Source organism: Xiphophorus maculatus, chromosome 17, assembly GCF_002775205.1.
Source record: "Xiphophorus maculatus strain JP 163 A chromosome 17, X_maculatus-5.0-male, whole genome shotgun sequence".
In the NCBI taxonomy this organism is placed as follows: Eukaryota; Metazoa; Chordata; class Actinopteri; order Cyprinodontiformes; family Poeciliidae; genus Xiphophorus; species Xiphophorus maculatus.
In genome coordinates this window covers 3,295,669-3,322,684 of record NC_036459.1, presented here as the reverse complement: position 1 = coordinate 3,322,684, position 27,016 = coordinate 3,295,669, and the positions used below count along the sequence as shown (strand labels likewise).

The 27,016-nt window shown below is 35.7% G+C and overlaps 1 protein-coding gene across 1 annotated transcript in view; it reads right to left on the bottom strand.

The window, feature by feature from the left end:
- Nucleotides 1–21,702, bottom strand: part of LOC102216969 (SH3 and multiple ankyrin repeat domains protein 3-like) — a 45,847-nt gene extending 24,145 nt beyond the window's left edge. Inside the window, exons 1-2 of the mRNA XM_014474350.2 lie at nucleotides 21,594–21,702; nucleotides 12,022–12,390 (exon numbers count right to left, since the gene is read on the bottom strand). The gene's annotated coding sequence lies outside the window, so the exon portion shown is untranslated. The remainder of the gene's footprint in view (nucleotides 1–12,021; nucleotides 12,391–21,593) is intronic.
- Between the last annotated feature and the right edge of the window lie 5,314 nt (nucleotides 21,703–27,016).

Genomic DNA, 27,016 nt, shown 5'->3' with positions numbered 1-27,016 from the left:
GGCGGCAGGAACCTCCAGTCTGACCTCCGGACGTCGCATCACTTCCTGTTTTTCACACAGTTACAGTTTAAGCGGCGTCGCTTAAACTGGCCAGAAACATTTCCATTTATACGAGTTTAAATAACCTGACTAGGGCAGAAACAATTAATCTGATGAAATGATCAATCGTTAACTGGAATATACCGACTGTAAAAAATAAAATTTCCTGACAGAACAATACACTCAGAGCAAAAACTGAGCCTAAAATATTTAAATTTTACATATAAGATGAAAAAAAATCTTCTTGTCTATTAATATAGACAGGCAGTTTCATTAATATAGGCAGTTTTAATTTCTATTAAAAAAAAGCTTTTGATAGTTTGCTATCAAAATTAGCTTCAAAACTAAAAACAGGACTTTTTATCTAAATATTTAGTTTGCTAGCTAAATCATTCTCTTCCAAACTAAATAATTTTCTTCCAAATATTCAGTTGATAGTAAAAATTTTTACCCAAAAGTATATACTTAGATTTCTAGCTAAAAATATTTAGTTTGAAAACTATTTAGGTCTCAATGAAATATTCAACTTCAAACTAAATATTTAGCTTCAAAAATACATATTTAGCTTTATAGCTAAATAATTAGCTTCCAAATTAGCTAAATATTTAGTTTGAAAACTACACTTTCACTAGCTAAATCATTAGCCTCTACACAAAATATTTAACCTGTTAGCTAAATATTTTGCTTGCTTATTAAAATTTTGTTTGAAACTGTGACATTCATAAATGAATCAATAACATGGTTTAAAAAATGCTGATGTTCAAAAATGAGTTGCCTTTTTTTTTAAAATCATGTAACAAGCTGAATAACTGCAAAATTGTTGCTGTTAATTTTTTGCAGTGCAAACAGCACTCCATAGCTTCCAGATGATCCTGATGAAATAAATGCTGAGCAGGGAACTCAGATTGATGCAGAAGTTGGAGCTACCCTTCAGCTACTTTGTAATTTGCTAATAAAAGCTAATTTGCTGCAGGTTTCCTTTGACGACAGAGTTTGGAGCCGCTGCAGTCGATGATGTTCCAACGAAAACATCCCGTCTTTTAATTATCGTTTTCTATTAATCTCCACTGCTGGTAATTGCTAGCTTGCGCGGCGGCGATGCCGGCGGAGTCAGAAGTTTGTTTGGGGCTCCATCACAGCCGGGGATGAAAGCGAGGCAGACGGGGAGGCGAGGCGCGAGTTGTGAGTTGTCATAGAAACTGGATTAGCAGGGAATCCTGTGCTAACCTCTCTGTCACCATATGTGTGTGTCTGTGTGTGTATGTGTTAAAAACTCCTGATCTACATGCTCACTGTTGCCATGGCAACACGGTTGAACAATTTCTCAGTACCTGCTGACTCGCTCTCTCTCTCTCTGTCGACCCACTAAACTGCCTTCTTGTCACAGCAGGATCAGCCAGATGTGAACAAATTCATCAGCAGTTATCAATTTCCAATATCAGATCAATATCAAAGGTTCTTAACAATGTGAATAAAGTTTTTAAGCAATTTGTTTTGGCTGCATTTACCCAGAATGCCCTGCGACGTAGTCCACTTCCTGCTTTAAGTCAGAGTAAAAACTTTTCAGCGCAACGAATCGTCCCAGTGAGGCAGCCATGTTTACAGATGAAGGCCATTAATGGATCGTATCCAGGGGCGAAGCAATAATTATGAGTGAAGGGGGACGTGTCCCCCCTCATATCTGAAAAATATTTGTTTTGACCTCACCACATTTACAGTAAAATATTACCACCTTCAGCACTATTTTTATTACTTTGTCAAAGAATCCATTCCTGATACAACAGTAAAACTTCACTTCAGGTCTTTTACCTTTCAGTACACAAATAACTTCATCAAATAAAGGGACAAGTTAGGAAAAAAAAAAAAAAAGTTGGAAACTTTGTGGACAGAAGGGAAATGCTGTCATTTACATTGTGACAGAGTCCTAGCTAGCACAGATGTCACACCTTCTGTTATAGTGTCACCTACCTGAGACTGATGTGAGCGCATATATCTATGTGAACAAAGAACAATATGTGTCCTGTAGCTCTATGTCTGTGCTTGCAACTAAATGAGTCTCACTACCGGTCAGGCCTTTTTCATCCAATTATATCAAAAAATGGCACTAAGCATTGTCAAACAAACCAAACCCTTTAAAAAACCTGTTCCCATACTCGCCTGTGGGGGCGCTGCACCAAGAACTATTGAAGGAAACGACACAAAACCATCAAAACGACACTAAGCGCAACATCAGATTTGAGCAGTTTTACGATTTCCCTTTCGTCTTTGATAAAAAACTACGATCCATTTTTCCCTCTAGCGCTGGACTAGTACATTTGTTTTGGTTGTATTTATCCAGAATGCCCTGCGCTGTAGTTCACTTCCTGCCGATGACCGCTAGGCGTTCACATATGCATTCAAACCGCGCCGGAGTTCACTTCAACCGAACCGAGACTGAGACTCACTAGTTCACTTTTTTCAGAGTCGTTGCTCTTGTGGACGTTGGATTTAGTTTTTTACATTCTCCTTTAGTAACTTTTCATTTTAAGATTAAAATAAGTGATGAAAGTTGGATGAAATAATCTTCCTCTGGAGTTCTTTCAGCTCTTCAATCAGCTTTAATCCTTATAGAAAAGAACAATAAACAGTGTGTAGCTGAGACTTGGAACTGTTTCTATTTGAGTTTTATCCCTTTAATAAATAATAAATCTGAAAACAAGGAATCTTTTCTTAACTCTTATCAAATGAAGAGAAATCTCTGCATCCAGTTTTCTTTAAACTCTGTGAGATTGACCTTTACCCGAAACGAAGTGGTCTTTTCTGGGTCGTTTATCTCCACGCCCCGTTTTGTGAACTTCTTCCCAACATCCTCAGGAAACCGAGTCGTGCAGTTTGGGGATCAGAAGACAGAGTTTGCATTTTCCTGAGATGAAATATCAGCCGGCTCCGTGACCCCGGCAGCTCTTTAACTCATAATGATGATTGAAATTTGCAATAAAAGCCAAATCCCCAAACACATTTCAAGATGATTTTCAAAGCCTGCAGAAATGAGGCGAGGGGAACCGAGCAGCTAACTGGAGTCACTAATGACCTCAACATCATTTCTTTCATCCCAACAGCTTCTGACATAAAGATGTCAATACTGCACTGGTTTTACCTAAAAATATAAAAATCTCAGCTTTTTAGAAAGTTTTTGTAAAACTAAATGACTAGTACTTGTAACCACTTGTAACATTTTTTCTCTTAATGTCAGTTTCTGATTAAATTTGATAAAAGCTAATCCTAAACTTCTAGAAACGCATTTCAGATATCAGAACAGATAAACTGGAAGAATGAAAGGAGTTGGTTAAGGACAACAAAACAAGCGGGGATGAACTCCAATCAGATTATTTGTGATTAATCAATTATAAAAATAATCATCAGCTAATTTAGTAACCGATTAGTCGTGAATTGAAGTATACAGACTCAAAAAAAGTACATTTTCTGAAAGAATGAGGCATTCAGAGCAGTAACTAAGGCAAAGCTGTACAAAACATTTACATTTAAAATAAAAAAGAACATCTTTGTACGTAAATATGTTCAACCCAGAACTCTTGGAGTGATAGTTTTAGCTTCACCTGGTTCGAATTCTGCAAAAAAAAAAAAAAAAAAATCACATTTTGCTTTCCAATTATCATTCAATTATTCCAGAAATAACCAACAGATCAGCAGAAAGGCCTGAGCTTTTCACAGGTTGATGCTAGAAGGATTTTTAGCTGCAGATGCAACAAATGATCAAGTGTTCACTAAAGGAAAGCCGTTTAGACAATAAAACATAAATTTGAATGTGTTTATTAACATATTAATGTTTCAAAAAAAGGTGTAAGTGGTTAAGCAGAATGTAGCAAACTTTTTATGTGATTAATCAATTAATTGTCAAAATAACTGATTACTAAAATAATCCCTAGCTGCAGCTGTGTCTATATGCATGATGTTGTAGATGTTGTTATTACACTGTGGGGGGGAAATCAGCTGAAATAAGTTGTTAAATTGCCAAAAATAATGCAATTTATGATCACAACTTTATAATAATTCTTGGATATTAAGTTTACGAAAGTGTACAATCAATTCCTCCAATTTTAGCCTTTCTTTAAAATAGAAAGACATAAATTATGTTTTCTTCAAATATAAAAGTCTGCAGTTTCAGATATTCAATAGGAGGGATTTCTAATTTTGATCCTCATGACGTAAATTTGAGGTGATCATCAACTATTGGTTAAAAAAAAAAAAAGACGATAAAAGCTTTTTGTTTTGCAAAATGTTTTGGTTCTGCAGTGAAAACATCCTTTGGAGTTTCTGCCATCTGATTGGCTGGTTAACATTCATGTAAATTAACAAAAATAATCCATCTGTTGCTTATTCTGACGATAAATCGATTAATTGTATATTTAAAAAAATGTAACATTCAAAAGATATTTCATTTAGCCACTTAAACATTTTTATACAACGTTAGAAATACATTAAAATATGCAAAAAATTAAAATCCTTTATGAAATAAGAGAAACATTTTGTTGCCTAAAATGCAATAACAGCATTCCTTTAGTAAATATGAACAAAGTGAAGCAAAACACCACTGGAGAAGTTTTGGTTAAACATAGATACAGACAAAAGTGTTGGTTTTTTTTTTATCTTAAATTCAAAATGTATATATTTTTGTACAGATTTAGCATATGCTGACTTTTTTTTAGCAATTTGCCTTTTTTGAGTTTATACTCCAGTTAATGATTAATCATTTAGTAAATTTGTTTGCGTTAATCACGATTAATCTGATTAATTGTTTCAGCAGAAAGTTTCTCCTTTCAGATATTCCAGCTGTCAGTTCTGGTGTTCATTTCAGTTTCCCTACGATAAACACTGGAAGAGGAAGCCATTCCAAAGCTTTGTTCTGCTGTTTTTGTTCTGAAGTATCACAGAACCCGTGTTTACGTCCATTCTGTCCACCTCCAGCCTCAACAATTTTCTCTTTAATCATTTCAGAGCTGAAGGGTTTGATTTTCAGCCTCCACTTCTCAAAGTGCTTCACATCCTCCAATCAGTGGCTGTGAATCATCTGCTGGCATTTATAAAACCCTTCCTCCTCCTCCTCCTCGGATGCTCGATCGGACCTGCAGCGGTCCAGTCAGGCATCACTGCAGCTCAGACAGATGATGGTTCCTTTTGTTTAGACAGCAGCCCCCTGACTGCCCACTGTCCAACAGAAAGCATTTGTTGTTTCCTCTTTGTGTTTATCTTCACCTGTTTTCACCATGTTGAACTGAGTCACTGCTGACTCAAAACAAATCAACACAAACAGGTGAATAAAAACAAAAGCATCCAATGAAATCCAGTTTTTCACTGGCAGCTTCACCTGAAAGGAGCTTTGTGACAGCTGTTCAAACAGAGATCTGAGTCAGACTCCTGCTCACCAGAAAGGTGAACCAACGATTAATTCAGATTATGCTTCATCTGGTAGCATAATCGTATCTGGTAGCAACTTTATGTATCTCTGTGGATCAGGAGAACCCAGAAAAACCTTAAAGCCTCCGGATGGAGAGCTGAAAATAAAAGGAAATTAGATTTAAGATGGGAAATAACAGCCAGAATCTGTGATTAGCTAATCATCAATAGCCTCTAGAAAAACATCAGCAATTATCTTAGAATAGCAACCGCCTCTGTAATGGTGCAGCATATTACTGTAGAAATTTTTCAAACGTGAAAACAAGCATAAAAGTTTGTTTGCTCACCATTCAAATCTTATGTGACTGACATTTTTCATACCTGAGCCTTTTAAAGCCATTATTAGCATCAAATGTTCATTTTCACAACTTGTATAAGGTTTATACCACATCTGTTTTTGACTATTGGTCGTCATGTTCATACAACATATTATTACTTTAATGTCACATTAAAGTAATAATATGTTGCATTTCACAGGCTTAATGATTAGCATTAGCTTCAGCTAATATTTTATATGGTTAGCGGTTTGGCAATTAATATTCTTGTTTAGCCGATTAGTGGTTAGTGAACCAACTATTTGGTTAGCTGTAATATCTACTGCTTGTTTTAGTACAAACAGATATTCTCCATTACAACTTTGGCAGCCATTTTGAAAAATGGCCACCATGAAAAGAAGATTAAGAAAATATGTATAATATGTATGATTTTACACCAAACACATTCATCTAATTGCTTACGTTAGTGCAAACAGAAATTCTCCATTATGACCATAATGGCTGCCAGATAAGGGAAACAAGATCAAGATCATCTTCAAATATGGCCACCATCTTTTTACAAATATTGTCAGAGTAACATTTGTTGTTTCTGTCCACTTGAGGTAAAGTTTAAAACTTTTTGACAAAAAGGATCTAGAGTCAGCACACAGGTTCAGTAATTACAGCTGGAAGCTAGCAACCTGAACCTTCAGAGCCACATAAAGACGGTTACAAAGTCGGCCTTCTATTACATTAAGAGTTTTCTGTTGCTGCATCAACCTTTCAGACCTCTCAGGTCTTCCGGTTCCAGAACCAGAATCAAACATGGAGAAGCAGCATTCAGCTTCTATGCACCACAAATCTAGAACTAACTTCCAGAAAACTACAAAAGTGCTGAAACACTGAGTTCCTTCAAATCTAGACTAAAACCCTGGTTAGAGCTGCCTTTGATTAGAGGTAACTAGAACATTTATAAACATATTTGCTGATGATTTTTTATGATGTCTTGACAAAATGTAATGTTTAATTCTTGTTTCAAAGCTCCGTGAACTGCCTTGTTGTTGAAATGTGCTTTACAAATAAACTTGATGCAAATGATTTTAAAAACGTGATGCAAATATTTAACGGCATCACGTAAAAGCTCTCTTTTTTATTGCAATGGTAAAATCTAAATTAATGGGAGAAATTCTAGTATGTTTTGTTACATTTTTATAGATATTTTGTGGAAATTGTATTTGTAGCTTTTTGTTTTCAGGACTGAATGATGTAAATCCTCAGAGCTGCTGAATTTTAACCAACAGAAGCTGAAAGAGGAAGAAGCGCAGCTTCTCTTCTCCTGTTTCTTCTATTTTCTGCTCTCATTAGCTCTTCTATTCAAGCCCTTTCCTGCAGGCTTCAGACCCAGTCGATGGTTTCAGCGTTTTATGCAGAAGCTGCAGCTTCTTTCATCCTTATTCCTGCTGCTGTAACTGTGAATGGGTCCTCCAGGTACCACTCAGTGGGAGCAGAAGCACAGCGGTTCTTTCCCTGCACTCATCTCTGCAGAGCGCTTCGTTACATAATGTCTCCTCAGACCTTCACCGTTCTTTCGGGAGAGAGCGGATCCAGGAATTTTCAGAGCTTCAGATGGTCGTTCTGGGAATGAAAGGTGAAATTCTTTGAGGATTAGATCAGCGGGAGGCTCGGTCCTGAAATAACTCGGGGTCGCCATTGATCATTTCCAGCTTTTGTCCTGGGCAGAGCCGCTGTCCTCCCACACAGCCTGAACAATGCAGCAGCTACGCTCTACAGCTGGATGTGGCTCTGCGGGGCTGAGAGGATGTTTTAACTGTCTGTCACACAGTTTGGAGGAATAAAAGTCAAAAATATGATAGCAGATCACTTCCTTTTGTTTTATAATAATTCAAACCTCAAGTTCCTGTCTATATCCTGCTGCCAAAATCCCAAATTTGTCTTAAAATTGTACATATCAGCCAGAAGAATCCTCCAAATGAGGAAACAAGCATAAAAGTTACTGGTTTTCAAAATGGCTGCTTTTTTAAAGCAACTATTGACATGAAATGTTACTTTCACAACTTTTCATGTTATGTCACATCATATGTTTTTAACTTTGGTCATCATATTCAGACAACTTTAGAGTAATAATATGTACCATTTCAAAGACTGAGCAACAGTAGTCTTAATGGTTAGAGTTAGCTTCAGCTAACTATTTGGTTAGCTGTGCCAACTACTAGTAATATCTACTGTTTATTTTAGTGCAAACAGATATTCTCCATTACAACCATGGTGGCCATTTTTTAAAAATGGCTGCTCATATCTTCTTCAGAGGTTTCAAGCATGGAAACACCCTTAATTCATAAGCAACCTAATAAAACGTGTTATAAATAAGTTCCAGTAAATTCAAGCTTTCCAAACCCAGAACTAAATAATCGTCATTTGTCTTCGATCATTCGTTGCACACAATTCAACGTTGGTGTTTGATAAAAGAGAAATCCACCTCCAACTGTTTTCACAGGGTCATAAAACATGACTGGGAGGGCTGACTGTTTCTGTACAGTAAGCGAACCCTTGTAAAGACATTTCCTCTAAGAAGTGTAAGGATTTCTGCCAAGAATAAATGTGAGAAGAAATGTCCCTCCACGTTGCTCTTGTATAATTCAGAGACAGAATGTTCCTCTTCAGTGTGAAGAGAGTCTGTGTTTCCAGCTGACAATCATCACAGTCTGGCAGTTTCACACGTCAAGCAATCAGAATAAAAAAAATAAAAAAAGAATCGGCTTCACAACCTCAAATGCAAATGATGGGTTTTACAGGCTCAGAGTGAACGAGACAAACCCCTTCAGTCTGTGAGCTGCATCTATATTTTCTAGGAGTCTGATTGGCATTAAAGAAACCTTAAAGAAACAATTCAATGTGTGGAATATTCCCAATTTTTGACCTAATATGCTTCCTTGAAAAGGTTAGGATGAGTCTATGGTCTATACAAAACATGTCCATCACATTATCTCCATAAAATAATTATTAAATAATGAGATTTTATTCTGCTCACTTTAGAATGAGTTGTTTTAGGGCCTCCAGTCACTTTAAATCCAATAATTTTCTACTGGCCACGCCCACCAACTGAACGTTTACACTCAGACTTGAAAATAGCTGCAAACTGATGCTTAATTATACAACCGTACATTTTTGAAAAGCAGTAGTGGAGCCTCCTGCACAAACAACAAGAATGTAGCAAGTAGTTTCTGGATGGTAAGTCGACAACAAAACACTTCGTTTTTTCCAGCAGCCATTGTACAGTGCACACTGTGATAAAACCAGCTGACCAAACGTGCTAACGGGCGGAACTCTGCTGGGGTTGCTAAGTAACGGACTGGGCTTTGCTGGAGTTGCTAGGTAACAGGGAAGCGCCTGCTGATCTGAAACATTACATTCAAAAGGCTTTTGAAATGGCTCAATTTTTAGACACTAAAAAACCTCAATTTGTTGTCAAAAATCAGCAATAACAGAAGTACAACACGTACAAAATGTGAATTCTACATAATACGTCTAAAAACATGGTTTTTAGAGCATCATAATAATCGGGGCGTCGTTAAGATTGTTGAAGGGGGAAAATTGGTATGTGAACTAAGTATCACTGATAACAGTTTATATATTTAACTTTTGGTACCTGGAACAAGGATGTGGAAAAACAAACAAGAAAATGTTTTACTCCAGAAACGTATTTCAAAGACTAACCTTTAACAAATGTTAAAGGTTAACAAATGTTAACCTTTAACATTTGTTAACCTTTGCTGGAGTAGCATTTGTAGCTAATGCTACTCCAGAACCTCCTATTTTACTAAGACATAAATAGATAAAGTACATTTTTCTTTGCTTCTTAAAATATGGAAAATACAAGAGAACTTGCCACTCTTGATCAATATTCCTCAGAAATTAATGGCTACAAGGTCATAGTTACTGGCACTAAAGCACGCCATAATTACAGCTGGAGCAATAATTAAGTTTAAAACTGGAACATGACAAACAAAACCAGAACCCAAACATATTCCATCTGCATGCCTGCTCTAACAGAGCTTTCAAATGGGTGAATTATCTCCTCAGCATCTCATTAAGCTCTCTGGAGGCCTGCTAATGCATCAATTATTTGGTAAGGGGGGCTGAAGCAGGTGAACATCAAAAACATGACAAACACCGCAGAGGAATGAGATCGGACACCACTGATCTGGAGCATACAGGAATCTCTCTCTGTACGCTCAGATGCTGAGAAACGTCTAAGAGCTTTCTCCTATTACTGTTAGCAGGACACCAATACTTGTAGCACTGCTCATTTTCTGCTCTAAATAAATGTAAAAGTTCAGTTTGGAGGATTTTCTTTTACTTTTAAATGTTCAATGTGAGATTTTTCAGGTATAAAACATAATTTTATAGTTTTTTTTTTACTGATCTTTACCAGGATTATTAAGTAGCAGCTGTACCTTTTAATCAGTTTACCACAGAAACACTGTGAGTTAACTGCTTTAAGTTGGTGAAGATGAAAGTTTTGTTGTAGTTTGAGCACAGAGAAGGCTATGAAGTATGTTTTACTCTGATAGGTTCATTTCAATGCCGTTTATGACCTAAATGATCCCAGGATAGAGTCATACAGCTCTGGCATAGTTGGCGTTTTTATGCCACTGAAAAGGATTTTCTATTCAGGTGTTTCAAGGTCTGTAACACCGTACCGAACTACGATGAGATGACTAACGCTGCAATTTTATGGTTTTAATAAGCTGAAATGTTTGAAAGCTGCCACATTTATTTACAAGGACAAACAACTACACAATGGTGACTAAATTTAACAATGAAAAGGTAAATAAAAGGAACTAAATTCAAACTAAAAACAAACAAACCAGAAGCTCTGGCTCAAAGAGAAGAGTCTACAGAAACAATTAATTACCAATTTGGGAGAAGGGCACAATTAACCTTAATTAAAAACCTAACAAACAAACAGTAATTGATGAGCTTCCATTTTAGAGCCTCTTGATACCCTGAATTTAGTCCTGTGGAGGAAATTCATGGTCCCTATTATTTGCAAAAGAGGTAAATCAGACTGAATTCTAGCACTTAAGACACAATTAGAATATAGCAATCAAGATTTTCTCCATTTCAAACTGTTGTTTTTTTTACACATATTGAAACAACTGAACAAATATTTGTGATACAGTGAGTAACTACCATGTCTGAGTTTTCTGTGGATCTAAATCTGAAGATATTAAGCATATTTTTAACGTCCACCTAAAGACCTCGGTTTCTGTTCGGTTGAAGTGAACTCAGTTCGAATTCATATGTGAATGCCAAGCGGACTGGCGGCCGCTCCAAAAGCAGGAAATGGACTACAGCGCAGGGCATTCTGGGTAAACACAACTAAAACAAATTTGCTAACCTAGCGCTAGCAGAAGAAATGGGTCCTGGTCTTTTACTGAAGACAAAAGAGAAATAAAATCTGATGCCACTCCATTTTTGTTTACATTTCATGAAGAAGGAAGTTGCACTTAGAGGTTTTTTTTCATTTTCTTCATTGGTTCTTGTTGCAGCGCCCCCACAGGCGAGGAGGGAAACAGGTTGTTCAATTAGTTTGGATTGCTTAGATATAGTACAGTGTGAAAGAAAACAGCAGCAGCAGAAAATGGAACAAATTTAGCAATTTTGGTCCCCAATCAAACCAAATCTACAGGACTATCAGGTGTGAAAACATCCTAAATGACTTGAAGTTGGAAGTTCAATGCCTTATACACAACCTATGAATGGAAAACTAATTATTTGCTGGATTGTTGTGGAAATAGTTTAGACTGCAGCTGGTTTGAGGCATTTAAAGTATGCTGAGGTGAGCTTAATCTTCATCAGTGCAGACAGAATGTCTGCATTGCGTAGCATGACATTATGTAATCTTATTATTCGTCCTTGCTGTGACATTTGAGAAGCTCTTGTGGTAATTTTTCAGTAGTGGTGAATACTTGACAAAGCTTCTGATCAAACTGTTAATGCTACTGTGTCACAAGAACAGAGAGATGCTGGTGATGCATAATTTACTTAAAGCTGCAAATCTTCCTGCTCTACTGAAGCAAGATATGCAACAGTGTGATAAAAGTATAAAATTTACCCTAACAGTTTAAAGTTTATTCTGTTAAAATACCCGCTTTTAAAATAAATTTAAAAAATCATTTTATATCTTTTAGGAGAAATAATAAACAGATTCTTCAGAGCATGTAGATGAAAACCAGTAAGATCCACTCACCTATTGTCAGCAGTCCCATCAAACTTTTCCACAGGACTTTACCAATTTCCACTGATCTCTTCTGGCTTGTTGCGGTTCTCAGATTCTGCCAGGTGTTTCGTTTGGTTCTGGTCCAGTCTGATGATCCAGTTTCCAGCTTCTATTGCCTCTACGTTTTGTTATAAGTGTGGGCGTCGGAAATCTTGAGTTGATGAAGTTAAAATTTCATGAATACTTCTTTAATACTAGATGAAGGAGTTCCTGTGGATGTTGTTGTTCCTCTTGGAGAATAAGGCTTTGGTAACCTTCAAGAGTTTTCTTCTGTATAATAGTTGAGAAGTAACAGGTCTCAGGGTTTCAGATTGTTTTCAGAGAGCTGCCCTGCCCATCCTGTAGAAAGGGAGGAAGAGTGGGAGGATGTGGGTGGGAAGTAATGGAGAGGAAAGCGAGGATATAGAGGAAGGGAGGAGAGGAAGAAGAATTGAAGGGTTAGAATATGAAGGGTCAGTTCAACTGCTAAAAATCTGTTTTTAACAAGTTTTCAAGCTGAGCAGAACTACTTTACTAAATCCTACAGTAGTGCAGGTTTACAATGGGCTTTACTGAAATGTTAGAGTATATATACACATAATTTTAATTATTAAAGCACCAAAGGGAGGTTATAAATTCCCATAAAGAGATGACATGGCCATGCAGTGACAGATGCACAGTAAGACACACAACAAAGAGGTATGACAGAAACAAAAGAAAGAAGAAAGATTTAAAAATGCAACAATTTGTCTCTAAAGACTCAAAACTGCCAAAAGATAAACAATAAAAAACATGAAAAGATCCAGAACAAAAGAGACACAATGGCAATCAAGAGATTCAGACAAATTAACATGGATGGATGGTTGCTTCAAAGAGACAAATAACCACAGAACTACACCAAAACCTATCTGCTAATGGGATCGAGATTATATCCATACACACAATAGGTTTGGTTTTGCAATTAAACATATTGACACACACTTTAACAGATTAAAAAAAAAAGTTTACTTTTAGTTTTATAGATGGACTGTTGTATAGATGGATGAATATTTGAAATCATTAGTGGCTGTCAAGTTAGATAGATTATTCATGTTTGGATGTAGATAAAATGCATGAATTTATTTATTATTGTGCTTAAACATTTTTCTGCTAATGAGACTAGAGATTGAAATTAGGTAGCTGGCTATAATCTTATGTATTTACATGGAACTGTTCTTTAATATAGATTGTCCCATTTTTAAAAACAAACTTGAACTTGCTTGGATGAATGGTAAAAAATAAAGTACATCCAAGTAGCAAAATAGATTTCACAATGTCATTATTAATTAAGAAGTTGCTAAACATTGTAACTATGGCTGCACAAAATGTGAAAATATTGTGATGATTTCCATTGCGATATCTGCCTGTTTTCTTCTTTCCTTTCTTCCTAATCTGTGCTTCCATCACTCCATGACCTTCAGCATTTTGGGTAATGTCATTTCTGTCTGATGTCTGCAACTGCCTAAATATTACACTAGCATGAAAAATACTTATAACATCTAGAATATATTAGTCGTCAATTATTGCACTGAAAAACGTCCTTTGTTATTTAAACTTTGAACAAGTTGATATTGTGATGATGATATATAAGCTAAAACAATCCCAAAACACTAAATATTATGTAAAACCATAATACTTTCTTTTTACCATAATTGTAAATAAGGATGTTTGAAAGTATATTTTAAGCTATTTATGGACAAATGAATGTTGTATTGTGCTTCTAGTTACTTCAGGAACTAAATAAAAAATTGTGAACACATTAGAGTATTCTGGAAACTCCAGAGTTTTTATAAAATCAGTTTGAAAAGAAATCCCAGAAAAATAGAATAATTATTAAGTTGCCAAATTTTCTGATTTTAACGGCTTCATGAGAAATTTTCAGTCACAACAACTTTTACAAATTGGGGCTTTCAATCTGTACTGTGAGGATTGTTTTTTCAGTCGGTGAAATTTAAAAACTTGTTGCTTGGAATCTGCTAATTAGTGACAAACTTCTATAAGGCTGTTATACAGCAGATACAGCTAGAGATATTTATGTCCACTTATGTTGAAGAGTAAATTATGTTTATCTCGTCTTTATCTCTTTTAAGACCATGGAGAAATACAACATTACATATTTACTTCTTATATTACATGAAAGTATTTAACTTTTGATATTTTCAAAACTTTTATGAGAACACAGTATAGAGAAAGGAAATAATAACTGCCTTTGGGAAAGCCTCTTAGCTTATGTTAGCATACTGGCAGGCAGTTGGTTAGTCGCTAATTGCTAACAGCATGCTAACCAGCTGGTCTGTGTGGGTCTGGTTATGAAAGTAAAATGTTTCCACAGCAGCGCAGACAGCAGGAGGACATATTGGAGACAAGAAAACAACTGAAGAAAAAGAACCTACTTGACAATGATTAGAAGTAGTTCCTGTGACTCACACTTCCTATTTCCTGTCTCGGTTGCCAAGGAAACGGATGTTTGGCAGGAAAATCTGGGAAGCTGTACAGCACTGATAACAGATACACTTTGTGAGGGCCCTCACTGTCTAAAACCTGAGTTTGAATCAATAAAAAGCCCTGTGATGAGATGAGGATCTGCTATTGCATATGAAATTACAAGGTCCCCACGACAGGGTTATACAAGTACACACACACGCCAACACACACACTGTTGATGTTTCTAAAATTTTTAATATCTAAATATGACGTCAAATATAATACAAATAATACATGATATACAATGCAAATGAGCAACAGGGTTCCAGATGTGGCTAGCACCGTTAGCCTTCAGAGTTTTCTTCAGATTATTTTAGGCAGCGTTTTTTTCTGCTTCCCAACCTCTTCACTGGAAACCGCCTCCCTCTAACCATTGCCAAGCCTGAACAGGCCATTCTTATATACTCATAAACCAAAAGAACAAACTTCACTCAAAGATGTTGATACAGTAATGACTGGAGTGATCCAAGCCAAGGCTTTCGTTTTTATTGTAACAAAGGCTGACGGCTATTTCTGAAAGACGCCAAGCAAGCCTCTATGTGTGCAACGTCATAAATAATCACAAACAAGCAGAGTATATCAGTTGGCAAAGAAAATCCTGGCTGAGCTACTCCACATTCCTAAGGCCATAAATCTGGAGGTCCAAAAACAACAATTAATTTAGTAAATAGGGTTTCAGTAGATGAGAAATAAAGTAAAAGCATCATCTAAACGAATGAGCAAAAATGTATAGTTTCATCGAACTGTTTCAACTGCAGTGGAAACTTTTCTGTCTTTGTCTCTAACGAGCTAATATGATCAGATTATTAAGTGATCAGACAGTGAAGTTTATTTTCAAATCTAGTGGCGCGGCTCAATTAAAATTTTAAACAAGTTCAAGTAAGGCTTCTTTTTAAAGCAATTCTAAGTCTGTTTACTTTGTTTATTTAGTGTAGCAGATGAACTAAGACAGAAATTCCTGCAATGACTAAAACATATTTTAAGGCCAATTAAAGAAACCTACCATTTATTCTTTTGTTGTGAAAACAACTGTCTGTCTTATAAACTTGGTCTGTGCAAAGATTAGTCTGAATTTATTAATATACAAATAAACACCAGTAATAATAATACAAAATCAATCCAATATTGATGATAAGTAGCACACAATAATCATGATAGTACATTTTAATATCTTTACATGCTAACAGTAAACTGGGCAACAATGGCGTCCAGGGGAAATTTCTGCTTACCAAAAAGAAAAGTCTGTTTCATATTTGCCAAAAACAAATAAAAAATATTTGTTATTTGCCAAATAAAAGTGTAACTTTTTGCCACAAAAGTGTAACATTTTAGAAAGTCTGGCGTAAAACTAACAGCATTTCAGAAAAAGAAAGAACCCACATTGAAACACATTGGTGGTGGTGTGATGCTATGGGCCACTTTGGGACCAGAACAATTTGCAGTAATGAATGGAATCATGTAAGTCATGTAATGGAGTCATGCCCAGTTATTACGCGTAGGGGTTAATTACTTTTTCCACATAGAGACTGGTTGCTCCTGGCAGCTTATTGTTCCCTTTATTAAATTAAATAATATAAAAATGGCTTTCTGTGTTCATTTTGGTATTAAAATTAGTTGGAACAATTATTTGAAATAATTAAGTTCTTTCAAATACCAGAAAAAGAAACTGGATCAGGGAGCTATCAGTCAGACCAAAGAGGCAACCATGGTTCATCACATAAAAATACTTTATTATACAACATTTTGTGTAAAAATGTTTCGCAAAAGTGACTAAAGTAATTTTAAGTTTTGTTAAACCAACAGTCTGTCTCAGCAGTTTGGAAACAGTTAGCTTCTGTTGTGGCTAAATTCTTTCTCTGTGTCTGAGCCAAATGACTGCAGCTGCTTTAACGTCACAATCTAGATACAAAATGTGCTCTCAGTAAATTTTTTCCAAACTAAGTTGTAGGGAAAATAACTTAAGATGGGTGGTAGTGCTTGGCTTTTTAAAAATCTACAAATGCTAAATCTAAGACAATTAAACAGATGAAATATTGATTAAAAGTTTCTTTTCATTTCACTGACTGTATTCATGCATGAAAATGAAACCTGGATTCTTGAGTGTCTCATTCGCAGCAGGAACAAACCTGTGCAGCTGCCGTCAGAACACCAAACATGCATTTCATTGTTACGTGTGAACAGGATGTGTCTCTGTGCTGCCTTGTCCATCACCATGGAAACCAATGGCAGGAGCAGATAATATTTGCTGTATTCTCCCCCATGATAGACACTCTGTCTCGTCAAGTTTCTCACACACAGCCGAGAAGACAGAAACTAAGGAAAATCTGCTCGATTTCCTCAACAATCATGGCGGTGGTGAACGGCGACCCAAACGGTGCGACTTCACAACAATCGAGAACAAACCGACAAACCCGAGTTTACAGGAACGAGGTGTTCTGAAACACAACGCCGATCTCAGTTCATTCCTACAGACAGATACAGTCAATCGCACTAACATTTTCATCCAGATGAATAAACCATCTGCTAACTTCACCTTGACTTTTACATAAAAGAGTTTCCTGGTGGTTTACGCTCAAGGACCAGATTCACTGCATGACTCAGAAATTAGCTGAATTACATCAGAACAGATTGAAACGAGGAACAAATTAACCAACTAACTGACTAAAGTGAGAATAAAACATGCTGACAGAAATCCTTTTGAGGAAAATATAATATTTATATAAAACATGCTAATTTTGACGCGCTAAAAGCCAAAATTGCTCTGAGCATAAAATCTCAAAACAAAGAGGATTTTTTTTTTTTTTTTTGCAATGTGTCAAAAAAAAGAAAAGATTTCTCATAACTAATTGCCTGTAAAAATTATTCAACCTTTTGGATGTTTTACTCTTTAGTTGCTTTTACAAATCAGTCATGATCAACTACTTGACAATTAAAATAGAAAGTCTCTTTGTTTACAAAGTGAAAATTGATTTCTACAATATAATGACAGTTAAATAAAAATATGAAACATAAAATAAGTCACTAAATAGAAAGTCATTCTCTTTAAAGTGATCTGTGTCTCCAGTGATGTTTTTTGGAGAAAATTAATTTTCCAGCAAGACAACGACTGGAAACATGAAGCTACACAGAAATGGTTTAGAGGCTCTGGTGTGGCCTATTCAAAGCCCAGACCTGCTCACAGCTGAATACTAAATACTGACTTTACATTCACTTCACAAATATTTATGCAACCACTTATTTCAGGTGGAATGTTATTGGACTGTCAGACTTCATTTTCACATTAAAGGTTTTTTTTGTACAATTTTTTGTCAAAAAAGTTAAATTTTGATCATCCTGATCGATTTGTAAAACGTCCAAGAGTGTGAATATTTGTTATAGGCCTGTTACATCATGTTGTGCATTTTTTGGATACACAAAACACTCAAAACAACCAGTTTGCCAAAGTGTAATGTCTTCAGACTTTAGAGAATAAATTGTTGCTGTCCAGAAGGAGGTTGATATTGTAATCAAGTAAAAGTAGCGATACTTAAACTTAAAAAAAAAATGTAGCCGTACAAAAAATTGATCAAATAAGAGTAGAAAAGTATTTGGTAAAAAAAAAAAAAAGTCTACTAAAGTACTGAGTAACTATTCAAATTATAAATCATTTAATATTTTAAAAATTACATCAGACGGTCAAAAATATAAAGTTGAGTGGCAATGTTGGTATTTTAAGGACAAAAATGACAATAAGTAACAAAAGCTAGCAAAATCAGGCATAAATAAATTTTCCTAATCCATTTCTTTCAATAGAAAACTTATGAAACTTTAACAGAAGCTGCAGTTGTGTCTGTCTGGTGAATTTCTGGTTAAAACATGTTTTTCATTCAGTGGGTAGAAAACCAAGAAACTACTTAAGTAAGGAATACTTCAAAATAAAGTTACTCGAGTAAAAATACTCCTAAAAGTAATTGTTTTCCAAATAGTTACTCAAGTAGATGTAACTGAGTAAATGTAGGCAGTTACTATCCAACTCTGTTGCTGTCAAACCATAAGCAAGAGTTATAAAACCATTTCTAAATAACCTGAAGTTCATCTAGGATCATTCAGTTAAATCAATGCTTCTGTGTTTGGGTTCAGTTTCTGTTCAATAAATAATAAAGTGGAATTATTCACCCAAGGCTGGAGTTGCTTTAAATCACAGTAAATGCTCAGTTTGACTGTTTTTGATGCATTTTTTTTGTATAAGTCGTAAATTAAATGCCTAAAAAAATCAGTTTTTGAGATGCATAATGTGTTCAAAAATGTTATTTTGAAGCTAGCAGACATCGTTTTAACCCATCGGTTATGAAGCTATGTTTTAGGTTCTGAGATGTTTGTTTATTTAATTTAGTTTTAATGTTTGCCGTTTGTATAAGCGATGAAAGACGACGCAGACAGCATGAACTAGTTTCAGAGCCTTCACAAACTCCCACAGCTCATCGTCTTCCTACAGAATCTAAATTTACATTCCTCCACTTAACATCCAAGTAATGTTTCAAATAAGCATGAAACATTACTCATGGGTCATAAATATCCTGAACTGCCACCAGCTCCTCCCTTATCTGAAATTGTGTGAATCTCCACAGTATTAGAGATTCAAGTTCAGTAAAAAAAAAAAAAAAGGCAGATTTGATGCCACATCGTTACATCATTGAAATTTCTCTTCCAGCAAGTTTTCCCAAAGATTTGCTGAGGACAAAATCACCAGCTGAATTTATTTACACAGTTTTAATCAAGCTGTTTTGTGAAGTGAATGAAATCCTGACCAGATGTCTGATTGCATCAAATTGGGGTTCACAGTTTTCAAAGCAAAATATTAACATTATCTAAAAATATTAAAGACCAGACAGTCTTGCTATCAAACTATGTGAGGATTAGCATCAAAATAGTGGAAAAATTAAGAAATTAAAGCTGTTAGTTTTTATACATTTGGTCTCCTGTATGAAAATATAGTCAGTTTTTCTGTTTGTTTTGGTATTTTGCTGTAAATTCAATCTAAGATAATAAAAAAATGCAATTAAAAGAATAAAGTTGTAAAATACGATAATATTGTCATACAAAAAATAAAGTCATAAAACTGGGAGCATAATATTGACTTACTGTAATTCTTGTATTATTTTGACTATTCTTGTCATATTGTGACTTTATACTCATGTCAACTTTATTCTTGCATTATTTTGACCTTATTCTCAAAATATTATGACTTTATTCTCATTATCAGAACTTCATTCTTATTATTTCAAATTTTTCTTAGTAATACTTCTCTAATACTTTGTCATACTGGTGACATCACGTAAGGTTCAACTTTTTTCCTGTTTACTTTTAATCAAATTTAGTTTTCAATCCTATTAACTTTTATTTTGTAGACTTGCAGAAAATGATTCCAGGAAAACTGGTGACAATTAACAAACATTAACGGATAAAGATGAGCAGGAAAAATCACATTTCATTAATAAAGTCTCTTGGTGATCATTTTAGGAGTCACTGAAGTTAAACTAACTTAAATACACTGCTGGGATGTTTTAGCCTTTTATTGGCTTTACAAATCAACAAAAATGGTTTATTTGGCCAAAAAACAACTTTTAATGCCAAGGGAAAAATGATTTCTACAATTAAATAAAAATATTCATATGATATAAGTGAACTTCTGCATTTATGCAGCCAGCATTTAATCTTGATCTTTAGTTCAGCTCTGGTTGATTCATGTTGGTTGAAATGTTTGTATTGTTAGTTCTCCATTTTAAGCTTTAATTAATTGCTAAAATGTTGTTTTTTTAGTAACTGACCCATTTTTCACAGATTAGAGATGGAAGCTCCAATCTCTGGCCAACTGATGATCTCCGGTTATCCAAAGCAATGAAATGGCCATTTTATTCAGTGTTTGTTTTTCGTCATTTCAGAATCATATTTGGAGAAGTTGGAGTTAAATTTAAATCAGCTGAAAGATTAAAAGTTCAAAAAATTACCAGAAAGACAGAAATTTCTGTTCTGGTTAGAGACAAAATATGGAACCTGGAAAAAAGAAAAATGGCAAAGATGGAAAGATGGGTAAAGCGACGGATAGACGGATGGGTGGATGGATGGATTATTGGTTGGATGAATAAAAAATGGATGGATGGATGGATGGATGGATGGATGGATGGATGGATGGATGGATGGATGGATGGATGGATGGATGGATGGTTTTTTGGGGTAAAACATGTTAATCTTTCTTGGAGCCTCTGAGTTTCTCAACACTGGAATCGGATCTTGCATGTGAAATTGGAGCGACCCAGTTCTGGCCCATCACCAGTTTAGAGCCCAGGACAGAACAGAACCAGCGTCAATCTGGACCCAGAACAACTTCAGATGAAAAATTCATCCCACCAAACAAAACTTCAACTTCGGTAACAATTCTGATTCCAGACGAAACCTCGATCTTTGGCAGCAAGTTTCCAAACTCAACACGAGCAAATTGCCCTCCAGGGCAACAACGGGGGCAACTTCCTGTTCCTGTTTGCTTCTGTTTTATCTGAAGGGGGGCAGATTGCTCCTGTAGATGTCAGTCTGAGATTACAGCCTACACACTCACTGCTGAGGTTATGTAACACACACACACGCACGCACACGGGACAGTGAAGTGATGCTGGAGGAAACAGGAAGAAGAAATAAGAAGGAGAAAAATCAAAAAGAGAAGAAGAAAAAGAAATAATGAAATAAATGATTGGGGAGGAAAACTGGAAAAATGAATGAGGATGGAGGGAAAGGAGAAATGAAGCCCAGAGAGTTTGGATGGAGAACAACAGAAAAAGGTGAAAAGAAACAAAAACTGAAATAAATGAAACAAAAATGAAGAGATGGAGAAAGAAAACTCGCAGACAAGAATAATGAAAATGGAAAAACGTTCAGAAAATGTAGTTTTAAAGTTAGAGAGCGACAGCAGGTGAGTGGCGTACACGCACCTACACGCCCACACACACACACGCACGCGCACACACACAGTGTGAGCGGAAAACATGCAGAAAGCTGCAGAGACTCACCCTGAAGATCAGCGACTAGCTCTCCATGATGGAAAAACTGAACATAAAAAAACAAAACGAGAGATGGAGAGAAGAACCGAGGAGGAGGAGGAGAGAAAGAGGTGATGGAGGATGGAGAAAAGAAGAGGAAGAGGAGGTGGAGTATCCGGAGACGTGGAGGGAGAGAGGAGAAGAAGAAGAAGAAGTGGGAGAGGCAGGACGAGTGGAGGGCTGCTAGGTTCAGCCCACACACTGCCAGCATGACACACACTCTCTGTGGTTCTGCGAGTGTGTGTGCGTGTGTGTGTGTGTGTGCACGTCGTCTCCCACTCCAATGCGTGGGTTAGAAAACACACCTCTCTCTTTCTCTCCCTCTTTTTTTCGCTGTAAGCTGAAGAGAGAGAGAGAGAGAGAGGAGCGGAGGAGCAGTCCCATCACCATGGCAACGGTGCAACTGGGATTCAGGTTCCAGCCAGCATCAGCACCAGAAACACCGGCGCCGGCATCACCATCATCATGAACCTGATCCGAAGATTTATTCGTCCAAAACTCAAAACAAAACGCTTCGGATTCAAAGATTCTTTCAGCTTCCACCAATCGGATCGCACGTGGCCGGAGTCACGTGACTCAGGGGTGTTTTCCACATGTCAACCCCCCCACAACCCCCGTTCTTTCTGCGCTGCAGTGATGAGGCGCCGTACTGTACAACACCTCCATTCATGCCGCTGCCTGCAGCAGCTACAGTGTTCAGACTGAAGGAGCAAAAATTCATCAAAAAGTTAATCTATTCCAGACACTCAGCTCAAAAATCAAGTTGGTACATATATTTATTACACCAAATAAAAACACAAAATCTCAGGAAATCAGAACATCACATAAAACCAATAAAAAATATTTTTAAGGCTGAAATGTTGCCTGAAAAAGTTAAGTGGAAGGAAAAACTGGTAGAAAACAGATAAGAGAACACAGACCCATTTTCAAGGTAAGTTTTCAAACTTTCCACAGTTTACAGACAAAAACAACACAAAAGAACTGAAAAAGGCTGATCAATTCTTTATTTTATATATACATATAGATATTTAATATTAATAAGACATTATTAATAGCTAATAATCAATTTATATATATAATTTATTATATATTTATATTTTATATTTATTAGATATAAAATTATATATATAGATATCTACCTATATATATATATATAATAGATAGATAGATAGATAGATAGATAGATAGATAGATAGATAGATAGATAGATAGATAGATAGATAGATAGATAGATAGATAGATAGATAGATAGATAGATACTGTATATATCTATATATAAATTATTGATTATTAGCTATTAATAATGTCTTGTGAGAGTATTCTACAAAGTTTTATGTTTTGAGATGTTTCTCATACACCCTAAACGTCCAACTGGTCTGAGAACAAAACACTAATTTAACAAAAAATTCCCCAATTTCAATAATTTTGTTTAATATATAAAATGATTAATAAGTCACTGAGCCATTAGGGATAATAAATATTAATAATCCAAACAAATCATGTGAAAGTAAATAACCTTCCTGCTTAAATTAAATGTTAAAAACACAAAATACACAAAAAGTAAAAGAAAATCTCTAAAAAATTTTCTGTTTCGCACTGCAGTACTTTATAACCACTTCATCTAATTTATAATGCAACAAAGCAGGAAATTTATCTTTAATACTGGTTTAAATATCAAAAACATTTCTGTATTTTTACCACAGGAATCTTTATTACTGCTTCACAGAAATCTATTTGGACTTTTAGAGCTAAACTGAAATCTGGAAGTTTGTTTCCGACTGAAATCAGGCTAATAATTAATGGAAATGTTTTGGTGCAGTAGCTAAGAAACGCAAAATATAACCAAAGTAAAAGTTAATGAGGTTTAGAGGCTGAAAAGCAAAACGTTGGACAGAATCCAACTGCAACTGACAGAGAGAGAGAAAAGGAAAGGAGGGAAAACCAGACAGGCGAAAGAAAAACAGTCAAAGATTGAAAGAATGACAAAGAAAAGGACCTAAAAAAATAGAAACAAAGAGAAAGACCAGATGGAAAATCAGAAAGAAAGAAACAGAAAAAGAAAACATCAAAAGAAGTACAAAAAGACAAGAAAACAGAAAGAAAAACAGACAAAAAACTGTCAAAGATGGAAAGAATGACAAAGAAAAAGATAGAAAGAACAGGTGGAAAAGCAGAGAGAAAAAAGGAAGGCAGAAAAAAAGAACAGAAAAAAAGAAAGAAAAATGGACAGAAAAACCAGCCGACAAATGTAAAGACAGAAAGAAAGGAAACCAGACAGAAAAAGAGAAAGAAAAAAGGAAAGAAAGAACGCAGAAAAAAACAGATGGAGAGACAGACAAGAAAAGCAGAAAGAAAGAAAAACAGACAGAAAACTGGACAGAAAGAAAGAAAGTCAAGAAGAAAAAAGAAAAAGACAGAAAGAACTGAGTTTATAGCATTTTGTCTGTGATCAGATATCAGTGATAGATAATATTTGATCAGAGGTTCAATCATAACTCCATGTTGGTAAATAAACTTTGATTTCTGTGCTGGCTGCTGTGATGCCTGTCTGAAACGACAGTTTCTGGATAAAGTGAAGGAAACAGACATCCAGTCAGGCGATCGCTCTGCTGCCGAAGGATCAGACGTTTTGGTGACTCAGCAGTTAAACCTGTAATCTTCAGCTTCCCTCCTCTACTTCTGCCAATATCTTGTGTAGACGAGAACCGACTTAAAATCTGCTTTTGGTGAATAAAGAGCGGGAGCAGATGGAGTTTAAATGTTCTGAATGGGTTCGTCATCCGGTCACATAAGGACGCTCCGCAGCCTCTGCTGCTTCAGACTGCAGCATATTTCTGTGGGATAACATTCCCAATGTGTCAGATTACAGACTGTAATAATGCAGCGAGCCGGCCAAAAACACAACGAGCCACGGTCCAATCACAGCTCAGCCAGGAGTACAACCTGATGATGTCATCGAGGAGGTGGAGCCTGTTTACCGGTCGATTAATCAATTAATTGTATAAAGAAATATCACATTCTACAGATTTTCCTTTCACCACTTAAAAACCTTTTCACACAATATTTGAAATATATTAAATGATTGTAGTAAAGAAAGGATTTGATTCCTTTTTTAAATCAGAAAATAAACATTTTATTGTTTAAATGTACTTTAATTGAACCGGACAAAACTAAAACTAAGTCATACTTACAGAGAGGTGTTTTTATCTTAAATTCAAAATGTATAAATATTTTGTACAGTTTTGGATCAAATTACTGCTCTGAATATTTTATTTTTTTGAGTCTGTATACACCAGCTAAATAATTGATTAGTAAATCAGTTGACAACTATTTCAATAATCAATTAATTACGGTTAATCCAATTAATCGTTTCAGCCCTAATGCAGATCAACACAAATTAGTGCAGAAATTGAGGGAAATTATATGTAATTTTTAATACTTATGAAGATCTGAAAAGTGTGGTGTGCATTTTATAGCCACCTCATGTTATAAACTTATAACTCAATCATCTTCGAACATCTAGAGACAGAACGTTTCATCTCTTCTTCTCTGCAACAGTCTCTAAGGGATGCAAGTCCAGACTTTGACTGGGCCATTTGATAAACCGTCCCATCCAGTCTCTGGTTCTTTGTTCAGGGTGGTTGTCTCCATCCCTGTCTCAGGTTTTCTCCAGTTCCAACAGGTTTTCTTCCAGAATTGTCCTGGATTTAGCTCCATATCCAAAGTTTCACATGTAGCCCAAAAAGTTGCATTTTTGTATCCCTGTGACAATAAAAAAAAATCTTCCATACGTTTACTATGTCCAGGTTTTTCCAACTCAAATACTATTTAAGGACCTTATGAATGTAATTTAAGACACATCTCCAAAGAAATCCAGCCAATTTGGGAATGTTTGGTCTCGGTTTGGCTGAAGTAAATTTTGGCGCGGTTTGAATCCATATGCTAATGAAAGAGAACCAGCGACCCCTCCAAAAGCAGAAGGTGAAGTATACCACAAGGCATTCTGGGTAAATACAATCAAATCAGACATGCTAACCAGTGCTAGCTGGAGAAACGGCTTGCAGTCTTTTACCAAAGACAAAAGAGAAATCCTACAACTGGGAAAATCCGATGACACTACACCTTTATTTGCATTTCGTAAAGGAGGAAGTTACGCTGAGTGTCTTTTTCAGTGGTTCTTGGTGTAGCGCCCTCACAGGTGAGGAGGGGAATATGTTTTCCAAAAGGTTTGGCTGGTTTAACTCAGTGCAGTATGAAAGAGAACCGACTGAAAATGTAACAAATGTTGCTACTTTGTTCCCCAATCAAACCAAATATACATGTGGATTTACAGTAAAGGAGACTGGATACAAATGCAAGCCACACTTCTGAGATTTTTATTTCTAAATAAAAATGGCAACTGTGTACTATTTGAGTTTTATTTCACAATTATCCACTACTTTGTGTTGGTGCATAACAAGAAATCTCAAAATAAAATAAAATTCAGAGGTTATAATGTGGCAAGGCGGAAGGGGTGTGAAAACTTCTGGCTTTTTATACATGCAGTTTTTTCCAGTTGAAACTTTTTCCACCATGTAGGATGGAAAGCTTTGATGATTGTGGAATTACAGCGCCCCCTGTTGGATTGAAGGTAATCAAACAATAACATTTAATTAGTCAATTTAGATTGTGATTAATCCAAAAACCTACACAGATTTTAGTTTGCGTTTACTTTCATACAAAAAACGTCCATTAAAAGCTTCACTTTTAATTATATTTAACCAAATAGTCTATCTATCTGGTTAAATATTCATTTATTGCAGTTCTAGTTTGACTCCGCATCACTTGTTCATGATTTTATGGCACAACAAATCCCCAGCAGGAAGGAAATCATTTTAAATTTCTATTCAGTAGAAATCAAACTGAATATTTATAAACATGACACAAACTGTAAAAAAAAAAAACAGAATGATTTCAGAAACGTTTATTTAGAAAAAGAAATCAGGACATTATATGAATGTTTCCTCCTAGTTTTTACAGATCAGCACACACAAAACTGACATTTTACTGAAACTCTTGGATACTTTGTTCACTGTAATCTGATTACAATGTAACTGTGATGCTTTAAGCCTCTTTTTGTCCCTGCAGTATCAGGTCGATGTACGCTCCGGTCACCAGATGGTCCGCTGAGACACCCAGCTGCTCCATCAGCTCCACAGCCACCTGGGAAACAGGAAGCAAAGCAGGTTTTCATCCTCTGGAAACAGGAAGTGTTGCAGCAAAAATGTGCTGAGATTCATCTAATATTTATTTAAAAAATCTAAATCTCACTCTGGAGATGATTCTGCATGAATAGCAGGAAAGAGAAATAAAAGCAAGACAAATATCTGAACACATTTATAGAAAAGTAAAAA